Raw genomic sequence first — 17296 nt, forward strand, 5'->3', positions numbered from 1 at the left:
CTCAAAGGACCCTCAGGTCAACATTGTTTCTAAGCATGTTCACGACATTCGGCGCCTGACCTACAGACAACCTAGGTTAAGAGCTCTCCATAAATGCTGCACCAGGAAGATTACTACCATGGAAAAACCTGGGAACTGAGTTTAAGAAAGCACTGGCCTTGCAATTGATTTCTTTATCACTCTAAGTCAGGAATCTCCATTTGATTATATTTCTAACAGGACAGAATTTTGAACATGTCATTTAACTTAATTTAATTTATGATCTTTGCTCAGCAATGATGACTTCAGGTTAGAAGATGCTTTGAGAAGCAGCACAGAGCAGCAAGCGAGCCGTTTAGAGATTTCCCATTGAGTTGCTCTTCAGGGCTGGGCGATTTTCCTCTCTATCCTGGGCATTAACGTAACTAGGCAGGTTTTGTGAAGAAGTGCACTAAAGAGGAACCTCATTAAACATCCAGAGGTCAATAAAACATAAAACCACTAAGCCAAAAATGTCCATGACTGGCATTAACATTGTTCTCTGCATAAAGCCACATGCAACAAAGGCACACGTGTACCACATACAGAGTCACTTTATACTGCCGCTGTGTCAGGTGCCAGGGAACCATTCCTACCCATAAAGGCCACTCACCCCACTGCAGCATTCCTCAGACAAAGGAAGTATTATCAGAACGCAAGCTGGAAGCATGCACTGCTTGAGGGAGCAGTAACCGTGATTAAGAGGCATAAAATGCAAGTGTGCACTTGTAATGAAATTGCCCTTACTTACTGCCTGGTTAGTGTCTGTGATTGCCACAGTATGCCTCTGTGATTGGCCTCACTATAATGAAAAATAGCAGCGAACCTTTGTCTCTCCGATGGCTTATATTAGGAGGAGATGGGAGTGTTTTCAAAGCTGGGGTGGTAATGGAGAAGCCGTGATGCAGAGAATAGCAATCAATTCTTATGAATGGATAAAGAAAGGGTTCTCTGGGTAAAAGATTTATCTTTTGGAGGGCTCCCTACACACAGGTCTTTGTGATTTAATGTCTCTGCCCAAATGTCAGTGATGCTGCATGCTTCCTCCAAGATTGTATCATTTTCTCTGAGAAGTAATATGCCCTTGTTGCAGGTGAGCATCCAGAGAGGTACATGTCCGGAATAGAATTAGAACACACACCACTGCTGTCACCTCCATCACACTACACTGCAGCACACAATGAAACAGGAGTGCAATATCTGGTATTTATTCTACAGAATTGTTTCTGTATATGTACAGAGGTTCCACTGTAAGACTGTTCAGTATAATGCTTTCTATTTAGAAGTAAAAGTATATATGACCCAGTTGTCTAACCATAGGAAACCAGTCACATAAATCATGGTACTTCTGTACAATGGAAGCTACTGAAGCAGAATAATTACCCATTGAAAATGTACAATGAGTAGAAACACATCCCTGATACATTAAAATATGTGCACGTATACATTAGACAATCAAGATAGAAGAATATAATTCTTCATAAAATGTTAATACTGACATTTAGGATGTTGAATTTTGTTGTTTACTATATTCATTTTGCTTAATAATGTAATATAATAGGATTGTAACAAGAACCATTTATTTATTAGAACAGAAATTGAAGCAGTTGCACCAGAACACAAGTGTGAACCAGCCTTAAGCCCATGAAATTGTAGGCCCTTATCTGCATACGAACTATGATTCTTTCTTGATACATGTCATAGGTCTACATTCTAATTTTATTTCAGGTGGTTTGCTTTTCCTAGACTGTGTTCAGAATAAAGAAGCATGGGAACCACAGAGGATGTGTTTGCTGGTGGGGTTCCCTGGTGTGAAACACTCATGACCACACCTCAATTCCTAGCCTCTCACCTTCCCCTCGCAGCCCCCTATTGTTCTATCTTTCATGGCACTTCCACTCCTTGTAACATCTTTTCTCTGTGTTCCTTACAGAGCATGTCTACTTTTCAAGGCCCAGTACCCTGGCCTTTGTCAAGGTTGCTCTTAATCTCTTTATTCAGAAATGGATTCTAATTTTTTCTAGACCTGTAAAATTTTGCATTATAAGAATTGTATGTGTGTATGAGTCCAGTTTTTCAATTACATATTAGTCTTAGAGGGTAGAGACTCTATTGTCTTCTAGAGATGAGAATCATTGACAAAGTTTGCATTACCATATGCACTAAATATGCAAATGAATCAACCTAGTCTTCCCAATGTAGAGGGATATACATCTGAACGTTCGTTTAAGGTCTGACCAGTAGTGGTGCTGATGTAAATCTGTAACCACAAAGCAACATAGATCTCGGGCTATTTTGTAATTTAGAAAAACAACATTTTTCAAGTTCAATTAGTTTCAAGTTTTTACAACTAATTCTAATACAGTATATAACTCTGCGCTTATTTTTGTAAAGCAGGCACTTCGGTGGTAGTGCTCTGAAACACCAGACACCACAGCTTGTAATCTTTCCCCAGAGAAGCTATTCTGGGAGGACTCACTACAACAGCAAAGGCCAGGAAAATGATCCCTGGAGATGACAGCCCACCCAGCCACCTCCACTCCCTCCTCCACAGGGCCCACCTTGGGAACCACATCCAAACTGACATCTTAAGCTGGAAGCACTTTACAAACCACAAAGGGCAGAGCAAATGTTAGTCATAATTATATTCCCATTCAGAGACTGTTCCTTATAAAACGCTTGTGGCACTCCTATCCTTCCAATTTGAGAAGACAAGTTGGGTATGCCTGAGTAGGCACTGCATGCATTAATTTCCTTTCACATTCAAGAATGCACTTCAGGGAAGTGCCCTCTGTGGCAAATGGCTTGTTTTGTGAATGCCAATGATTCAAAGATTTTTCTAAGGGGATACTCACCACGTACAAATAAGAGCAGCTAGCATACTGTGCTACTGGAGGCCAGGTCCCAGTGACACATGTTAGGACCTTCTCTCTGACTTCTTTGATGATAAGTCCATACCTTTTCTCAATGTCCTCATTTGCTCCTGGAAGAAAGGAGATTCTGATGAAAACCTGCAGTTGACCACTATTTTTATAGCTGTGTTTACATTTGTTCCCACCATTGTTCGTAGAAAAGATTCAAATGTGGCTGCACCTGCTGACTGCTCCTAAAAGTTGCTTCTAAATTTAGCTCTGATCCCTTTGGGAATAAGTTCTGTTTGTAGTTTATAAAGTGACTTCCTGGTATAAAAAGAAAGAATACTTAAAAGTAAGCAAATATTCTAAGATTTAAGAAAATCATTTGTGTGTGTGTGTGTGTGTGTGTGTGTGTGTGTGTGTGTGTGTGTGTGTGTGTTATCAGCTCTCTTATGAATTCTCAGAGCATCATTAAGTTGCCTCCTTCTGAAGAGGATGCCATGTGGGGGAAAGCAGAGGGCAAAGGGTTTGAAAACCCTTCTAAAATATATACCAGAAGCAGAGGCATGAGAACAAAAGAGGAGCTTTGTAATTGTCAAGAGTGTGTGGGACTAAAACTTGGAGGGAGTGTTTTTAAAAACAAACACAATGTAACCTGAATTCATTTAGTTAGAAATCTGTTCAGCATGTCCAACTCAACAGTCTTACGAATACAGACACGACATCCATAGGACACCCATTATCCCACCTTTGCCTCTCTGCTTGAAACCCCTGTTCCCCACAGATTCATAACCATGATTGCAGGGGCTTTTGTGGTCTGTGTAGTTGTTTGAGCATTTAGGCCATCTCTTAGTTTAAGTAGTTCCTAGGGCCAGCAGAATCAGAGACTCATCAAACCCATCCAAAGGATAGGTGATTCAGGACACAGCCCACATAACAGCTTTGCTGCCTTTGTTGTTAATCACTTAGATTTAAGATGCCAATTGAATTGCTAATATTTGAGTGTAGCTCTATCTTAGTTTGATTTTAGTGCTTTTGATTGACTGATAATGAAACTCACGAATCCCAGAAGGAATGACTAGACATATTTTTCTCAAACCAAGACTTTTTTTAAATAGTAAAATTGTCATTGAAATTAATGGACCCAAATTTATGCACCTTAACAATTCATTGATTTTGATATGTAATATTTTTATGTGCAAGCTTTTAAATGATAACATTTATAAAATTATCTCTTTAAAGGTGTGCAATTCATTATTTCCCCAGGAAAACTGTAATAAACTAGCTCTGCCCAGAAAACCTCATTTTGTTTTTCTTCTCTCTCTGATTTCTTCTTTTGGAAGAAAGCATCCCAGAAGTCTTTGAAATGATCCAGAGAGATCCATCAATTTCCTCAGTAGGCTACACCTTTGTGGATTAGCTGATTCTATGGGGCTTCTATGAATTTTATTGTTTTCAAACAATTGCATTTAATAATGAGTTACAAGTAGCAGCATTGGACATGATTCTTGACCACAGAAATTTAAAAAAAATTTCATGTGACCCAATAATTGACTTACTGTCTGAATCCAGTATGATAATGTTCCAACTTATCTATTCATTTAAACTAGTGGTTTTTAACTTTCCTAATGTTGTAACCCTTTAGTACAGTTCCTTATGTTGTGGTGACCACTAATCATAAAATTATTCTATTATTACTTCAGAACTGTAATTTTTTACTGTTATAAATTGTAATATGAATATCTGATATACAGAATGTCTGATATGTGACCATAGAATAGGTTATGACCTGTAAGTTGGGAACTACTGAATTTAAGCAGTATTTCTCACACACACACACACACACACACACACACACACACACACACACACACACACACACGCGTGCACGCATGCACATTAAATTTACCCATCAATAGGTTTTAATTTCATACTGATTCTCTCATTAATGGATGAGAAAGTATAAGTTAGCTTTTTGTCATTGTGATAAGATACCTAAGAGAATCAACTTAAAGCAGGAAAGGTTTATTTTGGCTCATGGTTTCAAAAATGTCAGTTCCTGGTGTTTAGCCTCCAACTCTGCAATGTCAGAATGAATAATGGTGGTGGAGATGCATGTCAGAAAAAGAGGGCTTATTTTGAAAAGGCCAGTAAGCAGAGAGTGGCACTCTTATGACGCTCTGTATAGATAAAACCACAAAACAGCCAAGTGTAGAAGCACGGAGACTGTGCCAGGAGTCCATGGAATAACACACCATCAGATAAGCCTTGGACAAGATTAACATGCTTAGTACACTAATGAAGACTTCAAAGAGGCTAATTCTTTCATGCAATGGATGTGTAATATAAAGGAAAGTTAGGAGCCAAGGGAAGTCCTTCCCATTTGGCATAATCTATAAGAAATTGATAATTTCTAGAGATCAAAAGTCTGGTTAGGACTGAACTGAAATACTCGGTCCTCAGGTCCAGAGTGTTGCTTGATAACTGATGACAACTGACCAAGGCTACACTCCATTTTTTTAATTCAATGGCTGGTTAGCATGGGGATAAAGACTGGCCCCATTGGAACACTCTGATACAAGTCGGCATAATCAATCTAACTGTGGAGCTCCCTCTATAACATCCTGAGGCCCTTCTCTCTTCCTGGACCCCTGCTCCCTCTGCCTGGTATTGCTGACAAATCCAGAGGTGTGGATAGCAAATGCAATCTGTCAACAAATCTTCACACAAGAGTCTGCTTCCCCTTAGCATGCCCTGTCGCAGAGGGTAGAGTGCTAGCTAACATTGTGTTTTTCTTTATACATCATCCACATGCCTACAAGAGACCATCTGGGACAGAAATTTGATAACATCACTACTAATTCCTTTCTCCACATTTCCTTTATCACACAAGAAATAAGAGGAGAAAGGAGGAAGGGGAAGAAGAGGAAAGGAAGGGAAGAGAAATTAAGGGAATAGAAGAAAAGGGAAGGAGAAGGACAGAAAGGGGAAGAAAGGGGAAGGAGAAACAAGACAGGAAGGAAAGGAGGAAAAGGAGGAAGGAAGAAAGAAAGGGAGGGAGGAAGGAAGGGAGGAAGGGGAGGGGATACAAGAAGTGTAGGTAACTGAATGTTTCCTTTTAGTGGTAACTGCCAGGTCCCTTCAAGGCATCAACTAGTCTGGCTTCTATCGTCTGTCTATCTGGAACCCCCTACTTCATGCTATGCTGCAATGTTTCTGCAATTCTGCCTTGGTCAATATCCATTGAGCTTGCCTTTCCCTTGTTGGCAAAAGCATCCATACTGGGAAATTCACCACACTCTAAAGCCTGTTGAGTTTTCATGAAATCTTCCCTTGTTTTCCCCCAAAGGACATGTGCCCTATCCAATTTTGAGGTGGAATTGTGTAGTATACAGACAACTGCCTGAGTTTCTTGAACATAAGGACAAATGCATTGGTTCTTCAGAGTTCTTACTCTTTAAGTATGCACAGTATTCCCTTGCAACAACAGAGTTAATTGTAATAAAAAATCTTAAGGGGAAAAATACCTAATAAAAATTTGTTAAATGTAAAACACATGAAGTCAGGACATGTGGTAATTTCAAAACTGGCTAAATTGGTGCTTTCCTTATCATTATCTATAATAGTTGTTTGAAGCTATTAATAACTAATAAGCACAAATTAAATTCAAGTGGGAAAGTTTGTCTTTTAGAAGAAGGAACTTCTAGACTGTTCTGGCAGCAGTTTTTCTCTTCCAAACAAGATAATAATTATGTGTAAACATTTTATTCAATAAATTAGGTTGAGGAAGGACTTATCTATTGTCTTGCAGGGCTGATTGTTATCCTAACTCCACACATGTCACTCTGCCCATAGTGTCTGATTTTCTGTTTTTCTTGAGTTCCAAAAGCATTGCATTCTAGGAAGCTTCTACCTCTCACTCCCAACATACAGCTCTGCTAGGAGGGTAATGAAATAGATTTATGGATATTTTCCTTCAATGTCTATTCTGTTAGGAAGTTTTTCATTATTATAGCAAAATGGTAGGGGAGGGAGGACTATGAAGAGGAAAAGTGGCCTTTGGCTCACAGCTTCGGGTCCTCTAATCCTTGCCCCCATGGCTTTATTGCATTTGAGTATGTAACAGCATCATTCATAGGGCTCTCCTGGGGAGAAGTTTAATCATTTACTTGATGTTGGTGAAGCATAACAGAGACAGAGAAAGCAACTAGGGTTCTACCATTCCCTTGGAGATCTTTCCACCCTCTGTTCCCTGTTCTCCATCAGTGACCAAAACTTCTCACTGGGCTATACTTTCAGCAATTTCCAACAGATTTCAGGACTACAAAGTCAGGGGACAAAGTCTTTAACATATGGGCCTTCTGGGGATATTTAAGGACCAGCATCTTGCAAGCACTGTACATGAGAGTCATGATCATGTAACTAAACACCCCCCCCCCTTTTTTTGAGATGGAGACTCTCCATTCATGACTGGCTTGGACCTCATTATGTAGAGCACCTTGACCTAGAATGAACAGAGATCCACTTGCTTCTACCTCCTGGATGCTAAAATGAAAGGTGTGTACCACTATGACAGGCAAGACTCAAATGTTTTTCTTTCTCTTTTACAGTTTTCCAATTGAATCCTTCCTTTCTGCCATGAGCAGAGCATTTTCAATGTGGCTGGTGTGCAAAATGGCTCAGAATAGGAATCGGTTGCTAATTGTGGACAAAGGCCTTTGCTACTAACGTGTGTGTATCTATAAATAACCTTCAGAAAGAAACAGAGAGAAAAAGAGAGAGAAGTGTACTTTCCTCTCTCTGCAATGGTATTTAAAGAAATGAGAGCATTTCTTGGGAGGTAACCAGCAAAATATGGAAGTCACTAGACAAGGGAACCAGTGACCACATGAGACCATGTTCGCACAAGCTGCTGTTGCCTGCCCCTCGGTGGTTGCCTTAGAAACCAGGCTCTCCTAACAGTGAGTCACATCCCTGCTCACAGGAGCAGGTGGTGAGTCATATCAGTCTCCCTGCTCTCTGTGAGAGCAGATGCCTGCTTTCACTGAATCATTCCCACCTACCCCTCTCTGTCTGCACTATGACATGAACAGAAAGTTCATTCCAATGGCCTCTTGGTGCTCGTCCTCCCAACACTGACTGCCAGAAACAAAAGGGACTCTGTAGAGGAAGCAAGTTCCACTGTCTCCGGAAAGAATGCTCCGAGGAGGAGCTGTCATCCACACTGTCTTCCTAGGCTTTCACTTTCACTGCTGAGATGGATTTCAGGCTAAGAAGACTTTTCTGACAAGTCCACACGTGTCTCTGTCCTACAATGAATAAATGTGCAGTGGCTTGCAATGCATTTTAAAGATGTGATCCCACGTGGTTGAATGCCGCTGCTTTGGAAGAAAATGAAATCCTTTTTCTTAAACCAGAATTGGAGAGGGATCTTTCTGGTCAGGAGGAGAATGGGGGAAATGCAGTTCTGGACACTGTGGAGGATCAATAAATATTGGCAGAGAGAGGGCAGAGGAAAGCAAGGGTCTCTCAACAACCCTAACTAATGCTTTCTAATAATACCGAACTGTAATTTATCACCAGAGAAATCCAGCCTCACCTCTAAATGTCCTTGGAGTAATAACACAGGGTAGGAATGAAGTTCAAGGTCATGGCAGCTGCTGCTGCTGCTGCTGGAAACCCCACTGTGGGAAGTAGACTTGTCTCAGCACTGCCTTCTGTGATGTGGCTTGGCTCCTTGTGGCTGTGGGTAGACTTCTCACGTGAATGATAATATACTGACCTAACATGTGGAACCCTGAGCTGAGAGCGCCATAGCAGACTTTGGAGATTGCTCACCAGCTAAGGTAGTACAGGACATACAACCCAGTGGAGGCCACCTCTTCTGCCACTTTACCCAGTAGGTTAGTTTAGACCTCGTGAAAGAAAGAGATCTAGAAAGTTAAATTAGAATTTTATAAACCAGTGCTGGGTCATAGCACCGAGACTGTGTTATGTGGCTTGAGACAGTATCTCCTTCTACCCCTGTCACATTTGCCTATTATTAAAATAAAGATTCAAATCTGAATCTTGGTGCATACCCTGTCCAGTCCTTCTGCCTGCGGTTGCAGATCATATCTGTGTACTTTTCATCGAAATTATCTTGTTTTGTTTATAACTGGAACACATTTTAGCTGGCACAACATCAAGTCAAAGATTAGCCTCTTGTGACTTTGACTCATGAGCTTCAGACTGTAAGGGAAGGACCAGTTTCCTAAGTTACAGGATCTTGCTTCCAGATAATTGATCATAAGCTAATAATAATAGACACCATTTGTTGTGCTCTGCTGTGAGCCAGCATTTTACGTTCATTATCTTATTTCAAATTTTAATCTTTATGAGAATCTTATGTGTGTGAGGGTGGGGAGGATTCATGTTAATTTTCTTGGATTAAAAAAAAATAACAGTTAATGCTTCTGGCTCAGCTGAAATGTGTGTTCAGGTAAACATCTCTGGGGCCATATTTTAAGATTAAGTTTTTTAAAATAGATGCAAATTAAAATGTGAAGAATACGAGTGTAATTTGCAGCACAGCACAGCCAGCTTCTTCTGCAGAGTATAGCTGTAGCAGCTAAGATTTAGGAAACTTCCCTGAAATGGAAAAATCCCAGTTGGACCCGAGACTTTCTTAGTCTAAATTTAAGTGTTTTTCTTTATGGCACATTGCTTCCATGTTCTAGCTTTGGAAACAACATAACCTCTTGAGAAGTTCAGTAAAGATCTAAAATCCAACATTATATCTTGTTAATTCTGAACATTCTACAAGAGAGCAGAAAATGAAGTCCCAGCTGTGCACATCAGATGGTGTTGTGCACATTAACAGGGATCCTGAGAGGCTGAAAGATATTCAACATTTAGTGCCCAGATTGAATTCATAGAGGTCAATAGTTTCCAATCTCTCCCTTCTAAAAAAAAAACATACAAAACTACAGAATTGATGTTTTATGCACAGCAAAGTATCTGCATATGAAACGACATGCCTGGGATTTGCTTAGAAAGCCCAAGTGAGAACAAGTAAAACATTAAATTGAGGTAATAGGTAATACAACAGTATGGACACATTAACAGAGGTCAGATTTATGTGCATTGCTAGAATCTTGCCAAAGAAATGCAAAAATTGTCGCAGTCTGTGAAGGAGGAAGGAAAGGAAGTCCTGCCTTTGTTTAGTGATGAGAAGCCTCACCCTGACCTTTTCAACAGAGAATGTCATTTCAGAATGAGAATCAGGAATGAGGACTGTCCTTGAAGATATCTGCCCTTTTGAGTTTGTAACCAACAAATGGGTTGCCTTATATGGATGTGTAAGCATTCACAGCTACCCTGACGTATCTGTGGGCTGTAGGTCGGACACATCTGCAAAAGCTTAAATGCAATATGGCGATCTGAAGGTAAGCTGAGAGAGAAATAAGACAAAATTAAGATTTCAAAAAGTTGATTGCATCAGTCAGGCACAGTTTATAATTTGGAAGTGAGGGCAGGGAGGACCAACACGCACATGTATCTTTAGTCCTCCGGTTCTCAGTACCCTCTATGCCAATTCATCACACATTTTGGCTCCCATCTGAGAACATAGTCCTTATTTCCACTTTAATAACATTGTATTTCTTTCTCTATGCGTGACAAGATGTCCTACCCAGTTATGAGAGCTGGGATTTTTCTGCTTACTTCTTTGCTTTCACTGAAAGTTTAAGTGATGCAGCCTGTGGTGAGTGCTTTAGTTATATACAATCAGGCACATCTTTTGTTTTTCCCAGAATGAAGTCATCAGAGGAGCTTGTCGCAGCACCAGCTTGTGGTAGAAAGATTTCTATTGTGACATTATTTCAACATTTTACAAGCATCACTTGAAAATTACAGGCTGAATTTTATTTCATTAATAATTGGATTAGTGTGCACTTAAACAACAACAATAAGTCAAGTGTGTCAGGATATGACAATAGATTATCTTCCGAACATGTATTAGTCAAGATGACAGCTGACTAAGGTCCTGGCTACAATTATACAGGAAACTCTAACACAGTGTCTGATATATGTGAAGTACCCATAATATCTGTTTAAATGAATCCAATTTCAATAAAAACATAGATTTTTAATAGATGCATTTATTTTTAGTGTGTGTGTGCATGTGCATGTGCATGTGTGTGTGTGTGTGTGTGTGTGTGTGTGTGTGCGCCTACATGTATATCTGAGCTTCATGTGTATGCTGCACCTGTAGAGGCCAGAAGAGGACATAGATCCCCAGGAACTGGAATTAGGGATGTTTGTAAGCTGCTATGTGGGTCCTGAAAATTGAACCCAGGTACTTTGCAAAAGCATCCAGTACTCCTAACTACTGAGTCATCTCACCAGCCCCATGATGGCTGTTTTGAAAAAATAAGTCATTTGCTATTGTTAGCTGAGAACCAGTGTAGTTAGAGATTTCCTAAAAGAGTGTTAAAGTGTGGTTTCTAAGAAAAGTGTACTTGGCTGAATGAGAGAAGCAGGGCACTGCCTAGAAAAGTTAAAACCAGAGAAGGTTACCCTGTGAAGAAAAAGGAAAACTAAAGACAAGGGTTGTGTGCCAAATACATGTCTTCATATTTAAAGTAGACGTGGGCCCAGGGTGCGCTGCACACCTTTCATTTCAGCACTTAAGGCTCTGAGATAGGTGGAGCTCTGTGAGTTCAAGGTCATCGTGGTCTACATACCAAGCTCTAAGCTAGCCAAGGCTACAGAGTGACGATCTGTGAAAAAAATTAAAATGTCTTATCCTAGATCCTATATCTTTACTTTGGAGCTGGTTTAATATACCCAGGTTGGTGTATTGGCTGTGTTCATGGAAGGTGACAGATTAAGGAAAACAGATGAGTAGCCAGAGAACCAAAATGGAAACCTATCCTACATTCAATAATTCAGGGGTAGAAAACTTACCTAGGACATGCAAGGTCCTGGGAGGGAGGAAAGAAAGGCAAGAAGGAGGGAATGGGGAAGGGAGGGAGGGAGGGAGGGAGAAATGGAGGGAGGAATCATATATATATATATATATATATATATATATATATATATATATATACATATATATATATATATGCACACTTACATACATATATAGTTTCTGTTAGGCAGATTCTCCCAGGATATTTGAAACAAGTGACACTCATTCCCATCCCCTTACCTCAGTAAACATTGACTACTTGGAAGATTGGCAGCTCTTGATGGCTTTTCTCCTTTTCTTTGACTAGGAAGTGCTTCATTAACCAAGTAAAACAGAAACGAATTTTTTCCAAGGCATGTATGGGAATTCTGTGTTAAGGAGATTGGATTCTTCCAAAGACACAGCAGATTCCATATGATTTTTTGAGGTCTCAAGTATCTTAAAGACAGTTTTATATTCCAGGTTTACAGAACATTACTATAGATTATAAGAAATCAATTACATTTTGATGATTGAGTCCTCACGTGTGTACTTGTGTATGTGTACTTGTGTGTATGCATGTGTGCAATACATGGTTGAGTGTATTGTATTTACTTGTTTATTGTTTTATTCAAGTGTCTGTGCTTATGTGGCAGACATAGGAAGATGACAAGTAATATCTCCCTCTATTATTCTCTGCCTTATGTTCTTGAGATAAAGCCTCTCACTAAATGTATAGCTCACTCTGTAGGTTAGTCTGAATGACCACAAAGCTTCCGTATTCTGTCTGCCTCTTGCTCCATGCTCCAAATATGGGAGTCTCAGGCATGTTGCCCAGGCCAAGTTTCTTAACATGGGTGTTGGCGATTTAAACTCAGGTTTTCCTGCTTGCATAGCAAGCACCCTTATTTAATGAACCACACGTCCCGACCCCAGCTTCCACTGATCACTATTTTTTTATCCTAATAAGAGACTATTTTGATTTACACTTGAAGATATCAATTGTAAGAGCCACTGATGCTATAATTCCTGCTATGTATCAGCCTTTTTTTAAAACATTTTAAAAAAATTATTAAATTATGTATTTATTTATATTTATGTATATGCCTATATGTATTTCAGTAAAACACATATATACAGTACCTTAAGATGCCATAAGAGAGCATCACACCCCCTAAACCTGGAGTTGCAGATGGTTGTTGGCTATCATGAATGTGCTGGGAATCAAACAACAGTCCTATAGGAGCCACCAATGCTCTTAAATACCAACCCATTTCTTCAGACCCTAAAAGGGTTTTCTTAATAATGTTATTGAAGCAAGGAAGTAAACACAGAAATACATCAAGTAAAGAAAAAGAAAACCTCAGTGGGTTTACCCCATCTCAAGAAAACACAGCTTAAGGTATTGGGTTTTGTTTTTCTTTGACTTGATCCTATGCAATCAAGTTTTACAATTCAAAGTGCTAAGAGTTAAAAAACAGTATATATAAAAGATATATTTAACAATTTAAAAATGGAACAGAGAAAGTTTAATTCAGGGTGGAATAATACCACAGACACAGTGGTATTAAAAATTATGACTATCTGTCTTTATTTTCATGTCGTGGTGGACTAGAGAGGACAGATAACAGAATAATATAGGACAGACCACTATTGCCACTTTAGAATGTTGTAGAACTGATTATGGGGAAAGGTAAGAGAAAGACAGGTCAATAAAGATAATTCCTTGGGCTTGCATAAAGGTCTTTAGGAAAAGGGGGAGTTGTAATTCAGGTACTAGGAAATAGTGTTGCAGTATTGGTGATGGGGTTGCATGTGTATGGAGGGGGGCCTTGGATCTAAACTTTGGAAAGCCTGGCTAAAGCCCATGAGGAGTAGGATTCAAATTTTTGTTTACTCTGTCTCTTGTAAAAGGTATGCAAAGAAAGCACTATTAGCATCCCCTAAACTATGTTCATACAAAAACAGGCATTCCTGACCCTCCGGCAGTTTTTGTGCTTTCGATAGGAGGGAAAGAGACTTACTTCAGTAAGGGATTCATGAAGAGTTGTGCAGCTTCGGTCCGCAAGAGCTCTCCAACTCCCTGGTAGACAAACTTGTGAAAAGAACATCAGGATCAAGTCAGAAATTCTGACTCTGCCACTGAAGGGTATAAAATTGGATACAGCTCCTGAAGGGCTTCCACAAGAAAGGAGACCATTTTGGAAGCTTTCTCTCATCAGAGTGAGAGATTGCACAGGAACATGAGTATCGGTAGCTCCATTTCAGGCCCTGTATACTACCATATTGAGGTCACCAAGAAACAGAAGGCCAGCAGAGGCTGTTGGGCAGAGATAATGGAAGGGGTTGCTTCATATTACCTTGGAATTAACTTGTATCTACAGTTACCCCCTACTCCCTATATCAATGCTATTTTTCCTAGGAAAAATGTGGGTTATTATTCCAGTATTTGCATCAAGGGAACACATGACTATGGGTAATTATTTCTTGGAGACTTAGCTTAAGATGGAATATTAATATAACTTGTTTGTTACTGTTGAAAGATCTAATGAAAAAATGCACAGGACGTGGAAAATTTCTTCCACAGCCAGGAACGGCCCAGGGCCTGTGTTTGAAGGCAGGAAATGGGTAGAGGTAAACAGTGGACTGTCAGCACGAAAGAGCAGGTGATTATAATGGAAATGAAAACATACAGAGGTTTGAGATTGAAAAAAACAAACCTCCTGCCCAGTGTTCCGCAATGTTGCTTAAGAGAAGGATCTCATTCAGGAAGAGGTTCTGATTGGGAACGTTTTTCTTTTTCTTTCTTTTTTTTTTTTTGGTTCTTTTTTTCGGAGCTGGGGACTGAACCCAGGGCCTTGTGCTTCCTAGGCAAGCACTCTACCACTGAGCTAAATCCCCAACCCCTGGGAACCTTTTCTAATGCAGGGTGGGCAGAGTGTTGTAAGTGTGTTTTACTTCCAATCAATCTCTGTAGCTCCAGAAGGCTTGGCATCATCAAGATACATAAGTCTAAGTCATGGGTCAAAGGAAGATGAAGAGCAGCAGTTCACAGTTCTCTAAGTGCAGGATTGGCACTGCCAAGATTATCTCTCCCAGGAAAGGCACTTATTTTGGATGAATAATTTTGTATCTTTAAACAAAATTAAGTAGCTAGTTTTTTTAAAAAATCTACTATATACAAATTGGCAAGATGCACTTCTCAAAAATGAAATAGACACGAACAATGTGTAAGTCTCAGTCCTAAGCACTGTATCTGTTTATAACACAAGTAGAATGTACCTGTAATCTCACCCAACTTCTGTAACAGAATACCTTGTATGACCTTTCTTCATTTTTTGCCCCCATTCCCAGGGGTCTAAGCAAATCCTGGTGGAACATTCTGCTTTCCTCCCTCCTGTGGATGTATTCAGTCATGACCCCCAATCCCATCCCAATTCTTAACTATCAGTTTCCAATATTTAGAAACAAATTTTATGTGAAACCTCCAGTGGCCATTCCTAAAATGGTCACATAACAATTTCCCATGAGGCAATACAGAGTCACCACACTTTTCTAAGAATGAGAGAGGGTAACAGAAACCAAGGAACCAAACATCCACCCAGCAAAGACAACCAGCACCTAGTATTACAATCGTCCCAAACCCAGATCACTGGAGGTCAGTGTAAATACAGAATCAATAATGGCTAAGACAGTATGTCTCTACTAGAGAACAGCAGCCTTACCCCAGTAGGCCCTGCATATTAAGACATAGCTGAAGCACAAGACAAAGACCCTTATGAATATGTAGAGGCTCTTAAAGAAGAAATGAATTCGTTCTGTAAAACACAAAGAGTGGAAGGAAGAAAATAAACAGTTCAAGGCATAAAAGTAGAAATAGAAACAATAAAGAAAACCCAAATTAAAATTTTAAGAACTTGAACAAGAACATCTGAGGCAAACCTCAGCAGCAGAACATGAGAGATGGAAGAAAGACTCTCAGGCATTTAAATACACGATAAAGAAAGTGGGTACCTCAGTCAAAAAAATATTAAATCTAAGGAACTGTGAGCACAAAAACTTCAGGAAATCTGGGACACCATGAAAAGACCAAATCTAAGAATAATAGGAATACAGAAAGGAGAAAAAAATTCAGGTCAAAGACACAGAAAACATTTTCAACAAAGTCATAGAAAAAAGTTTTCCTAACCTAAAGGAGAAGTCTATCAAGGCGCAAGAAACTTACAGAACACCAAACAGGGCCAGAAAAGAAAGTCTCTCTGGCACATAATAATCAAATAGCAAACATGAAGAACAAAGAAATAATATTAAAGGCTACAAGAGGGTAAGACCAAGTAACATATAAGGGCAGACCTATTAGAATAATACCTGACTTCCCAATGGAAACTTTTAAAGGAAGAATGGCCTGGACAACTATTCTACAGACTCTAAGAATCCACAGATGCCAGTCCAGACTCCTAGACCCAGTAAAACAATCACAGTACATGGAGAAATAAAACATTACATGATAAAACTACAGCAACATCAGTCTACAACCTCAGTCCACAGAAGTTTCTACAAAGAAAAATTCTGATCTAAAGAGATTAACTACACTCACGAATATACAAGGGATGATAATTCCAGATAAGTAATTCAAAAGAAGAGAAACACACATGCACCCACACACAATAACCATCACCACCACAACAACAATAGCAACAAAATCACAGGAATAAGCAAATGGTCCTTTCTCAACATCACTGATCCCAATCACTCAAGAACAAGATACAGACTAACAAAACGGATGGGGAAACAGGATTCTTGCTTCTGATCCATCCAAGATAAATACCTTAACATCAAGAGTAGATATCACCTCAGGCTAAAGGGGTGAGCAAATAAACTAAAGAAGCAAGCTACTATAGCCATTTTAATATCTGAAAAACATAAGCTTCAAACCAAAACTAGAAGAAATAGAGGATGCTATATATTAATCATCAATTTAAAATCTATCCAGATTACGTGGCAATTTTTAATATTTATGTACCAAAAGCAAGGACTCCCAGAGGGGCAAGAGCAGCTGGGGGCTGCAAAGGCAGCAACAACAGCAGCAAACAGCAAGTAAGCGATAAGCAGATGGTTTTCCCAGGAGTGAGTTTTTAAGGAGAAAAGTGGGAATCTGTGCTGGGTGCCTTGGTGAGTCCTAATTGACATGTTAGCTGAATAATGAAGTTTGATAGTTAGACCTTGCCTTGGTGTTTTGTCTCAGGAATGAGTCAGTGGCCAAATAAGGGAATGGACCTTAGGGGATGGCTTTAGCAATGTGTTTAGGAATGGTATTTAGCAAGAAGGAGAAGGGTACAAAGCAAAGCCTACAGATGCCATGTTTGCCACGCTTGGGCCAACTAGAGCCCTTCACCTGTAGCTGATACACACTTTCGGAAAAGAAGGTGGATACAAAACTAACTAACTAACTAACTAACTAACTAACTAACATACTAATGTGCTAACTAAT

This window comes from Rattus norvegicus, chromosome 2 (genome assembly GCF_021556685.1).
Source record: "Rattus norvegicus strain SHRSP/BbbUtx chromosome 2, alternate assembly SHRSP_T2T, whole genome shotgun sequence".
In the NCBI taxonomy this organism is placed as follows: domain Eukaryota; kingdom Metazoa; phylum Chordata; class Mammalia; order Rodentia; family Muridae; genus Rattus; species Rattus norvegicus.